Source organism: Gracilinanus agilis, unplaced genomic scaffold, assembly GCF_016433145.1.
Source record: "Gracilinanus agilis isolate LMUSP501 unplaced genomic scaffold, AgileGrace unplaced_scaffold13875, whole genome shotgun sequence".
Classification (NCBI taxonomy): domain Eukaryota; kingdom Metazoa; phylum Chordata; class Mammalia; order Didelphimorphia; family Didelphidae; genus Gracilinanus; species Gracilinanus agilis.
This window is the reverse complement of record NW_025344559.1, coordinates 1-12,644: the sequence shown is the minus strand read 5'-3', so window position 1 is coordinate 12,644 and position 12,644 is coordinate 1. Positions and strand designations below refer to the sequence as shown.

Here is a 12,644-nt window from a genome sequence, read left to right as displayed (position 1 = left end):
AGTTTTTATCTGGGGATTTTTAATTTGCTCACTTTCTAATTTTTTGAGTTGCATGCTCAATTCATTAATCTCTGCCCTCCCTAATTTGTTAACATATGCACTCAAGGACATAAATTTCCCCCTGAGTACTGCCTTGGCTGCATCCCACAGACTTTGGTAGGATGTCTCATCATTGTCATTCTCTTCAATGAAATTGTTGATTGTTTCTATGATTTCTTCTTTGGCTAGCTGGTTTTGGAGAATCATATTATTTAATTTCCAATTGGTTTTTGATTTGCCTGTCCAGGTGCCCTTACTAATTATTATTTTTATTGCATTATGATTTGAGGTTACATTTATTATTTCTGCTCTTTTGCAATTGTTTGCGATGTTTCTATGCCCTATTACATGGTCAATCTTTGTAAATGTACCATGTGCAGCTGAAAAGAAGGTGTATTCCTTTTTGTCCTTATTTATTTTTCTCCACATATCTATTAAATCTAATTTCTCTAGGACTTCATTCATCTCTCTTACCTCTTTCTTATTTATTTTTGGTTTGATTCATCTAGATCTGAAAGAGGAATATTTAGATCTCCCACTAGTATGGTTTTACTATCTATTTCCTTCTTGAGATCTGCCAGGATCTCCTTTATGAATCTGGTTGCTATGCCATTTGGTGCATACATATTGAGCAATGTTATTTCCTCATTGTCTATACTGCCTTTAATCAGGTTGTAATGACCTTCCCTGTCTTTTTTAATCATATCTATTTTTACTTTGGCTTTGTCAGGAATCATAATTGCCACTCCTGCTTTCTTTTTCCCATTTGAGGCCAAAAGGATTTTGCTCAAGCCCTTCACCTTAAACCAGTGTATGTTCACCCGCCTCTTATGTGTTTCTTGTAGACAACATATGGTAGGCTTTTGGTTTCTAATCCACTCTGCTATTTGCTTCCTTTTTATGGGAAAGTTCATCCCATTCACATTCAGAGTTATAATTATCAGTTGTGTATTCCCCAACATTTTGGTATACTCTCCTAGTTTTACCCCTTCTTATTAGGCTATTTCCTTTTAAACCAATGGTTTGCTTTATGCCAGTAACCCTTGTCCCCTCCCTTGATTTACTTCCCTTTCTACCTCCTCCCTTATTATTCCTCTTTTTTTTTTATTTTTAAGGCCTAATGAATTCCCTCCTCCTTCTCCCCTCCCTTTTTTGACCTCCCCACTCCCCTGCTCCCCTTGGTTTATCCCTTCTGACTTTCTCAGTAGGGTTGGATAGAGTTTTATATCCTAATGGATATAGCTGCTCTTCCCTCTCAGGGTTAATTACACTGAGAGTAAGGTTTAAATATTACCTCTTAATGCTCTCTTCCTCTCCTTCTTATAATAGTATTCCTCCCTTCCCCTTCCCATGCCCTCTTTGTGTGTAATAGAATATCCTGTTTTTCTTATTCATTCAAGTTTCTCTTGGTATCCTCTACTATTCACCTCCCACTTTCCCACCCCCATATCATCTTAGACCATTTTGTATTCCAACCTCTCCCTATGAATAATTCTTCTAATTACTATAATAGTGAATACTATAGTAGTGAATGGACTTCCTTACAGAGAATTATACATAACATTTCTCCACATAGGAATACAAATAATTAGATCATATTGAAGCCCTTAAAGAGGCAAATTTAAAAAATAAGAGTTTTCTTTCTTTCCCCTCTGTTTCTTATTTACATTTTTCATGTTCCTCTTCTTTTTTGTGGTTAGATATTGAAGTTTCCATTTGGTCCTGGTCTTTTCTGTGCAAATACTTGGAAATCTTCTATCCTGTTGAATGCCCAAACTTACCCCTGGAGGTATATAGTTAGTTTTGATGGGTAGGTGATCCTTGGTTGTAGACCCAGTTCTCTTGCCTTTCTGAATATCATATTCCAAGCCTTGTCGTCTTGTAGTGTGGAGGCTGCCAGATCCTGTGTGATCCTGATTGGTGCTCCTTGATATCTGAATTGTCTCTTTCTGGCTTCTTGTAAATTTTTTTTTTACTTGGAAGCTCTTGAATTTGGCTATTATATTCCTGGGGGTTGGGTCTAGTGTAGAGGGTGATCTATGCATCCTTTCAATGTCTATATTGCCCTCTTGTTGTAGAACTTCAGTGCATATTTTCTGAATAATTTCTTTTAGTATGGAGTCCAAATTTCTATTAATTTCTGCTTTTTCAGGAAGACTAATTATTCACAGATTGTCTCTTCTAGACCTGTTTTCTTGGTCTGTCACTTTCTCATTGAGATATTTCATGTTTCCTTCTTTTTTATCAGTCTTTTGACTTTGTTTTATTTGTTCTTTCTGTCTTGAGAGATCATTAGCTTCTAATTGCTCAATTTTAGCCTTTAGGGACTGGTTTTCAGCTATAATCTTTTGGTTTTCCTTTTCAATCTGGTCATTTCTGGTCTTCAATTTACTTGCCTCACATTTCTATTGTAAAATTCTGCCTTTTAAACTGTTATTTTCTTGCCAGATTTTGGTTTCCAATTTGCTTACCATTTTGTTTGATTTTGGGGCATCTTTCTCCAATAGGGAGTTTCTGTCTTCTAACCTGTTAATTTCCTTTTGAGCTATTCCCCACTTCTCTCACCAAATCTCTTCCATCTTTCTCATCATCTCAGATTTGAACTTTTCTATAGCTTGTGGCAAGTTTTCATTATTTTGGGAAGGTTTGGATATGATTACTTGTTTGTTCTCCTCTGCTGTTTGCTCTGTTATCTGGATTTTATCTGTGTAAAAGTTGTTGAGTGTTACAGATTTCTTCTTGATGATCTTTCTCTTTTGGGGTTCTGGTCTCTGGCTTGCCATTGTTAGCCCTGTGCCCTCTCAGGTTTATCCTCACACTAAGGGTCTCTCTGCACTCTTTAGGCTCCTGAGGTCTCAGGTCTAATTGTTCTCAGGGTCAGGCCTCCTGATGGTCCCCTTGCTTGTTCCTCTGCCCAAGGCTCCTTTAACAGTCTAAGGGAGCTGCTTCCACAGTTGTGCACCCCTCTGCACTGGGTCCCCACTCAAGGTCAGCACCTGCGCTCAGGATCGAGTCTTTGCCTGTGCTCAGGATCCATGTCTGCGCTTGCGTCCAAGCCCACACTTGTGCCTGCGCTCAGGGTCTGTGTTCAAAGTCCATGAGTTCTTTAGCCTCTTGGGGTCTTAAGTCTTGCTGCTCTCAGGAGCAGGCCCTGGTGACCCCAGGTAGCTGCGAAGGACTTAATGCATGCCCCAAACTTGCTCTAACTCTTGGGAGCTGGCTTTGGCACTGTAGGTGGGGTGGGGGAGGGGTTGCTCATCTCGTGTTTTAGTAAGAGCTGTTTCACCCCTTTATAGTATTGAAATGCCCCAATTCCATGTACCTCCAATGCTGCGCCCTGTTGTGGGGTCCCTTTGTTCCTCTGGATTTGCTTTTATGTCTTCTTGAGCAGTCATATATGTTTCAATTAGGAGGGGTTAAGCAGCTGCTTTTTACTCTGCCACCATCTTAACCAGGAAGTCCCAAAAAGAGACTCTTATTGTGAATTATGAATTATAAATAGGAAACAAGAAACCAATGAACCTAGATTAGTGGATGCTGAATCTCAGACCAATGACTTGGAGGGCACTGAACATAAAAGTAATGATGAGGATGAATATTAGAACATGAAACCAAGACAAGTAACAAAAAATCATTTCTTAGTACCACCATAAAGAGAACCTGAACCTCTACAACTTGGAGTTTATCTTTCATTTTAAGTTTGTTTCTCCTTTTACCACTAACCATAGGTTTTCATTCTCCCTGGAATCTACCCTCATTTGTACTCCATAATAATGACAGCTTTCCTAAAAAATCCCCTGGGTTGTATTGTATGCCTTCTCACCCAATTAAATTATCACCTCTTCACTTATCTTGGAGCTTCTTTAATATGATTCATATATGGTGGTTAAATTCTACCAGGTGGAAAGCTCATAATACTACAAAACTTCAACACCTTACTAAGAAGGTATCTATAAATGAATGGACTTTTACTAATCACATTATTAGTTTACAAAGTAACACAGGTTATAAGATATATCAAATTACAGATAGGCCTTCAAGGATCTGCCAACAAATCCATCAACAGAGTGCACAAAAATGGTCAGTTCCTGTAAGTACAGGAGAATCTTTACCTTTAATACTTGGATTAAATTTATCATATTTTGGTTCTTTTGCCCCATTTGTCTATGCAACCTGTAACTAAAAGTAGCAGTAGTCATAATTTTTCAGATTGGAAGACCCCAATATCTATAGATATTTTTCCTTCATGCAGGCTTAGAATTCCTATAAAGACTTAAGTGTTACACAATAAAACATGTCAATTTTAAGACCAGAATTCCTTCTCTGAATGTTTTGAATCCATCGCCAAATTTCACCTTCTGTGTAACCCGATACAGGACTCTTCACACCGCCATTAACCTAGCTTCTAGTATTCATTGTAACCAGACTTTTGAAATCCCACCTGAAGACAATATGACTTCCTTCATTTGTGCTGTTACACACATCTCAGGAAAAAGATGAAATAATTCTATTATTACTTTTGCTACTATTAATTACAGCAACACAAAGACAAAGCCTATTCCAGCATTATCCTGGAGATTATTAAACCCCGGACAATTTTTCAGCTGTACTAGCCAAGCATTTTCCTCTTTTCCCTTAGGTTGGCATGGCACCTGTGGAGTAGCTTATCTGATCCCAACCATAACCATACAAAATCATACAAACTGTTTAGTGGAAGTCAGATTTACAAGAAATGTAGGTGCATGGTGGCATAGAGAAAAGAGATCTAGTTTTGGAGGAAGTTCTAATCCAATAGCAGCATGTGGAAATAGCCCTGGGTATAAATTTTTATGGGCCTTAATTCCCAAACTCAGAATCACAGCAGTGATAGATTCTGTAAAGAATTTATCTTCTGAGCTTGATGTATTGGCACAAAATACAGTCACTGCTATTTCATACACAGCTATTGCTCTGTCCAAACTTCAGACTGAACTTAATTCAGTGGCTCTCATAGGTATGGAAAATGTTCTTGTGCTGGATTTTTTAACAGAGGCACAAGGAGGAGCATGTGCTATAATTAATCAATCTTGTTGTTCATATATAAACAAATCAAGAGACATCATTAATGATATTGGAACATTACAAAATTTACCAAATAATACTTTGCAGATAGCACAACATATTCATGGAAATGAGGGTGCTATTTTCTGGTGGGACCCATTCTAATAATTTTCATGGATATCCTCATGGTTTAACAGTGGTGGCCTATTAATTATTAAATGGATCTTAATAATTTTTGGACTTCTTATTCTTATCAAAATCATTATAAACTGGGGGCAGCTGGGTAGCTCAGTGGATGGAGAGCCAGGCCCAGAGAAGGGAGGTCCTGGGTTCAAATCTGGCCTCAGACACTTCCTAGCCGTGTGACCCTGGGCAAGTCACTTCACTCCCATTGCCTACCCTTACCACTCTTCTGCCTTGGAGCCAATACGCAGTATTGACTCCAAGATGTAAGGTAAAGGTTTTTTTTTTAAATAAAATAAAAACAAATAAACAAATAAATAAAATCATTATAAACTGTTGTAAAAATCAGTTTTCTAAATGAGGATTTTCTTTTAAAGAATATATTATAGCTGTATTTTTTAGGCATGAACTCTTCCAAGATACTATCAATATTTTGGATCCTATGCAATTTCCTGCCACCCTGCTCTCCACAAGTATAGCTTATTTTATTATCTGGATCCTACTTCAGTCTCAGAGCGACTTCTTACCTGCTCTCACTTTTCTAAATACTAACAGGTTATCTACCCTCGTGGCATCTTCAGTCTTCACCCTAGATACTCACACCCTGGTGGCAGATTTTGTGAGTTACAAGCTAAGGCAGAAGGGCTACATTTGTGGAACATACCTAGGGAAGAGTACTACATCTGAGCCCCTGCACCATGCTATGCATGCTGCTAGAGGTGAGTTTGAATCCCTCTTTCAAGGTACATTTTCTAATCTGGTCACTCAGCTGCATGTGACACCTGGTTTGGCCCAGCAGTATTTCATCCAGATCTCAGATGAGCTCTTCAAGACGGGAATCAACTTGGGCCTTCTTTTGGGATTCTTTGTCTTTGGCAGTGACTTAGAGACACAATTGGCTGACTAGATCCATAGCAGTGGGGGTTGGGAAAAATTTATGGCCCTTGAGAAGACAAGGAATTTGTAGCCTGAACTATAACACTGAGGACTCTAGTGACCATGGATGTCACATTTCTAATAATAATAATACTCTGTCAACTATTTTATTCTCAATGTTGCTTTCAATTTTGTAACCTTATGTGTAATATAAGTTGTACCCATTTGCATTATTGTGCTATACCATTTGATTAGATTGTGAATGATCCAATAAGAAAATGTACATATTTTTCTTTGGATTAGAGGAGGTATAATGTAAATGTGAAACCTCTTACCCTTTTTTGATTAGCTCTATGATTATGATTATTTTAGTAATAACAGGTGTTCATGATTTAATCAAATTGAAATTCTAGTATAGTTAAGCAATGTTAGCATAATCTAAGTGAATGGACTTTTCTGAGCATCATTATTGCAGAATAGTCCTAAGAATAGATATCAGTTGCCACCCACAGTGACCCTCTATAAAATTACATGCTTGTTAAATTTCTAGCTGATAGCATCATTTTCTGTTACAATTTAAGTCCAGTTCTATGGAGAAAAAAGAGCAAAATACAGGAGCAACAGCAGAGAGTGAAAAGAAAGCAATCACATCCAAACTTTCCTCCCCAAAAAAGGAAATTGGTCACAAGCTCTGGAGGAACTCAAAAAGGAGTTCAAGAACCAAGTAAAAAAGTTAGGAGAAAAATGGGAAGAAAAGTGGGAAAAGAAATAAAAGTAATACAAAAAGAAAATAATAGCTTAAAAGACAAAAATTCCCATATGTAAAAAGAGGCACCGAGATCAAATGAAATAAGCAAATTGGAGACCATAACTGACCTGCTGGAAGCCATGAAAAGCAAGATAGACCAAACTGAAAAGGAAAATCAAAAGATCATAGCTGAAAAACAGTCTCTAAAGATTAGAATTAGGCAAGTAGAAACTAATGATCTCACAAGATAGCAAGAATTAATAAAGCAAAACCAAAAGAATAAAAAAAATAGAAGGAAACACAAAAAAATCTAATTTAAAAGACAAATGACCTGGAAAATAGATCCAGGAGAGACATTTTGAGAATTATTTGTCTACCTGAAAACCTGGAACAACAACAACAACAAAGCCTTGACATCACATTACAAGAAATTATTCAAGAAAACTTCCCTGATATTCTCAAACAAGAGGGTAAAATAGATATTGAAAGACTCCATAGATCACATCCTGCATTAAATACGCCAAACCCAGGAATGTTATAGACAAATTCAAGAGACAATAATGCAAGAGGTCAGAAAGAGACAATTCAGATATTAAGGAGCCCCAGTCAGGATTACACAGGATCTGGCTGCCACCACATTAAAGGACTGCAAGGCATGGAATATGATATTCAGAAAGGAAAGAGAATTGAGTCTACAACCAAGAATCACCTACACATAAAAACTGATTATATACTTTCAGGGGAAAAGTATGGGCATTTAATAAAATGGAAGAGATTCAAACATTCCTAAAGAAAAGACCAGAATTAAATTTGATGTTCAAATACAAAATTCAAGAGAACCATAAAAAGGTAAAGAAGAAAGAGGGGAGAAATGTTAAGGGCTTCAATAAGATCAAATTTCAATAAGATCAAATATGTTCCTATATGGAAAAATGATATCTGTAACTCTTAAAAATTATTCCCATTATCATAATAGATAGAAGAAATGTTCATAGAAGGAGGTACTAAGCTGTTTAAGATGATATGTAAAAAAAAACCATGGGGGGGGGACAAAGAAGAGGAGGGTACTAAGAGAAACTCAAAGGAAGAACTAAAATGGGATAAATTATACCACATTAAAAGGTACAAGGGTGGGGGTGGGGGAGGATACTATTATAAAATGAGGAGGAAGAGAGTGGTAATAGGTAATACTTAAACTTTACTCTCAGTGGAATCGGTTCTGAGAGGGAAGAAGAGCCAGATCTATTGGGGTATAAAATTTTATCTTACCCTACAGAGAAGTTGAAGGGGAATAAGGAAGGAGTGGTATTGGGTGGGTAGTATTAAAAGGGAGGGAAAGGTTGGGGAGGTGGCAATTAATAGACATTAAAGAGAAATAGGAGGGGAATAGGAAGGGAGGAAGTGAGAAGGAAAGTAAAATAAGGGTAGGGAAAGAAGGGGACTGATTAAAAGCAAAACACTTGTGTGGAAGGAAATAGTGAAAAAAGAAAGGCCAGAACTAAAAGAATAAATCAAAATGATGGGGAATACACAGATGGTATTCATAACTCTGAATATGAATGGGATGAGCTCACTCATAAAACAGGAGCAGATAGGAGAGTGGATTAAAAACCAAAATCCTACCATATGTTGTCTATGAGAAACACACATAAGGCAGGTAGACACACACAGGGTAAAGGTAATAGGGTAGAGCAGAATTTATTGGGCATCAACTGAGAAAAAGAAGATAGGAGTCACAATCATGATATCTGACAAAGCCAAAGTAAAAATAGATCTGATTATAAGAGAAAAGGAAGGTAATTACATCCTGATAAAAGACAGTATAGACAGTGAAGAAATATCAGTACTCAATATGTATACACCAAATGGTATATATAAAATCCAGATTTTAAAGGAGAATCTATTGGAACTTAAGGAGGAAATAAATAGTAAAACTATACTAGTGGGAAACCTTAACCTTCCTCTATCATATCTAGATAAATCAAACCAAAAAATAAATAAGAGAAGTAAAACATGTGAATGAAATCTTAGAAAAATTAGAGTTAATAGATATATGGAGAAAAATAAATAGGGATAAAAAAGGAATATACCTTCTTTTCAGCAGCACATGATACATTCACAAAGACTGAGCATGTACTAGGGCATAGAAACATTGCAAACAACTGCAGAAAAGCAGAAATAATAAATACAACCTTTTCAGATCATAATGCAATAAAAATTATAATTAGTAAGAATACACAGAGAGCCAAATAAAAAATTAATTGAAAATTAAATAATTTTATTCTCCAAACTGGTGGGTTAAAGAACAAATCATAGAAACAATTACTTATTTCATTGAAGAGAATGACAAGGAGGGAAAAACATATAAAAAAATGTGGGGGGGGGGATACAGCCAAATTTCTTTCCCTGCGTGCTCATATTAACAAAAAAAAGAGAAAGAGGAGATTAAGGAATTGGGCATGCAACTAAAAAAAACTAGTAAAAGAACAAATAAAAACCCCTCAGATAAAGACCAAATTGGAAATTCTAAAAATCAAAGGAGAAATTAATAAAATTGAAATTAATAAAATTGAAAGTAAAAGAACTATAAATAAGACTAGGAGCTGGTATTTTGAAAAAACAAATAAAATAGATAAAGTATTGGTTAATCTAATTAAGAAAAAGAAATAATCAAGGAAAGCTGCCCTGATTTTCTAAAACAAGAGGGTAAAATAGAAATTGAAGGAATCTACAAATTGCCTCCTGAAAGAGATCCCAAAAGGATAACTCAGGAATATTATAGCCAAATTCCAGAACTCCCATGTGAAGGAGAAAATATTGTAAGGAGCCAAAAAAGAAACAATTCAAATATCATGAAGCCATAGTTAGGATAACAAAAGATTTAGTAACTTCTACGTTAAAGGATCAGAGGGCCTGAGATAAGATATTCCGGAAGGCAAAGGAGCTAGGACTTCAGCCAAGAATCATTTACTCAGCAAAACTGAGCATAATCCTTCTGGGGTAAAAATGGATATTCAATAAAATAGAGGACTTTCAAACATTCCTGATGAAAAAAACAGGGCTGAATGGAAAACTTAATTGTCAAGACTCAAGAGAAGAATAAAAAGGTAAACAGGAAAGAGAAATCAAAAGACATTCAATAAGGTTAAACTGTATACATCCCTACATGGGGAGATGATTCTTGTAACTCCTAAGAACTTTGTCATAATTCAGGTTGTTAGAAAGAGTATACATAGACTGGGGATGATTTTTTCCTAAAGGGAAATAGATGAAGTACTAACACCAAGTGAAGTTTGTTGGTTGTTTTGTTTTTTTTTTTAAACCCTCACCTTCCGTGTCGGAGTTAATACTGGGTATTGGCTCCAAGGCAGAAGAGCGGTAAGGGTGGACAATGGGGGTCAAGTGACTTGCCCAGGGTCACATGGCTGGGAAGTGTCTGAGGCCAGATTTGACCCAGGACCCCCTGTCTCTAGGCCTGACTCTCAATCCACTAAGCTACCCACCTGCCCCTGTAAAGCATTTTTTTTTTACAAAATAAAGTAAGACAAAATAAAAGTTTTCTTATTAAATGGAATAATAATTTTTCAAAAAGCAACAGAATATATATATATTTGCATATAATTGGCTTCCAAGCATATCTAGTATAGAAATTCAGGCTTTGAGTATGCTTTAGTAATAAGTTCTCAAAATTTCATTAAATATTTACCTATAAAATTGTATTGATAATTCTAAAGAAAGTGAAATTATTTCCCCCAAATACTCTAAAAGTACTTGTCTGATAGTATTAAAAGACAGAAGAGTTCATTTTACAAATTAGGCTCTCATATTTTTTTTAAGATTCTTACGTCAAGGGGGGCAGCTGGGTAGCTCAGTGGATGGAGAGTCAGGTCCAGAGACGGGAGGTCCTGGGTTCAAATCTGGCCTCAGACACTTCCTAGCCGTGTGACCCTGGGTAAGTCACTTGACCCCCATTGCCCACCCTTACCGCTCTTCTGCCTTGGAGCCAATACACAGTACTGACTCCAAGATGTAAGGTGAGGGTTTAAAAAGAAAAAGATACTTATGTCAGGTACAAGGTTTAGGTAAAAATATAAATAGCAGGTGGTATTTAAAACCTAAATTCTACGAAGTTTCAGGGTTCAAGAAACACATTTAAGAGATTGTACTAAATTGTCTCAAGCATTGTTACTGGCACATTTTAATCTACGAACCTCTACAAGTGATTTGGAACCAGAGAAGCAAAGCCCCCTTCAAAAGTATCCTGAAAATGAAGCCAATTCCAGAATACCCAAGAGAAGATATTCAGGAACTGGACACGGGACATACGGCACTCAAAAAGTGCTGATTAAATGTTGAGAATGGGTACTAGGATGCAAGGAGATTAGGGTTAGTATTGATGATAATTATTCTATTGCTTTGACTTTTTATTCCATGGTGTTTATGTTTATTTTCTTTCTTGGTTACCTTTGTGCCATGGAAATCTCCCATCTCAAAATTAGTCTATTGTGAGCCCCCTACAGAGTTTGATCTGTAACTTGACTTGCTAAGAAGTAGAGCCCCTATGCCGGGTGCCTTTTTTCTTTTCCCTCAGTGGAAGAAGGAGCTCCTCAGGTCCCTTCTCCCTCACCTAAAAGGGGGAATGTCAAGACCCCAACATTTCCCCCTTGTTTATGCCTCTTACTTTTCTGAGTTATCCCCAGACCTAGACCTGGTATGGCAGTCCAAGGTCTGAAGCCCCTGGACTCTGCTGACCTAGACCATCTGTGAGAAGTTCCACCCCTCAATCCAGTCCTTTACTGATGTGATTGGCCACTACATCAGTGGGGAACAACCCAAAGGCATCCAGGAGACAGAGGAGATGCTCAAGGTGGAGGCCAGCATCACTGGCATCAAGGAACTGGTCCTGGACAACAATTCCATCCTCCTACAGCCCCCCAAACAGGATCTGCAGTACTACCTGAGCAACCAAGATTTTGACACCCTCCTGCAGTGGCAAGAATCCAGCATCAAGTTCTGGAAGTTCCTGATGGTCGTCTTTGGCTTTGCTACCTGTGCCACTCTCTTCCTCATCCTTTGGAGGCAGTACCTACTGAGAACAGCAACACATGAAATAGATGCAAGAGGAAGTCCAGCTGCCTAAAGCCCAGGTCCTGAGGGTAGCCAGTAGTGAGGAGAGACACTTTAAAAAATGCCTGTGTTGTGTGTCTGAGCAGCACCGAGTTGTGGGTCTTTCTGGAGTGCAACCATGTCTGCTTGGGCAACGAGTGTTACCAGGCTTGTCTGAGTCAAAGAAGTGTCCCATCTGCAGACAGGAGATTGTCCAGGTAGTTCCCTTATACAACAGCTAACTGTTCACAGATTTGGCATTCATTGTGGAAATGGTTCTCCTTTTCAATGGATTTTACTGGTCCCTTCAAGAGACGGGGACACTTTGGTGGTAGGGAGAGAGCAAAAACTTCCCAATCTGTTAAATACAGCAGCAAAGATTGGAAACTTTAAGGCTTGAAGGATTATGCTTTTTTTTGTGAATTTATTCAGATGTTTATTTTGAAATATTTTCAGAATTTCAACAAATACATCACCTGGAAAGAATACATTTCCTCTCATTATATTCATTTGTGCTCAGATGGAAAAACATGAATGTTTTTGTCATTGTTAGGGTTGGGTGCTGCCTGTGTAGACACATGGGGGGATTTTGGAGGTATGTCACAATTCCCTTTATACCTGTAGGCTGAGGAGCAGAATCAAACCCTTTTGG

General features: G+C 37.5%; 1 pseudogene; it reads left to right on the top strand.

The window, feature by feature from the left end:
• Nucleotides 1-11,599: 11,599 nt before the first annotated feature.
• On the top strand, nt 11,600-12,234 carry LOC123254071 (annotated as a pseudogene).
• The last annotated feature ends 410 nt before the right edge of the window (nt 12,235-12,644 follow it).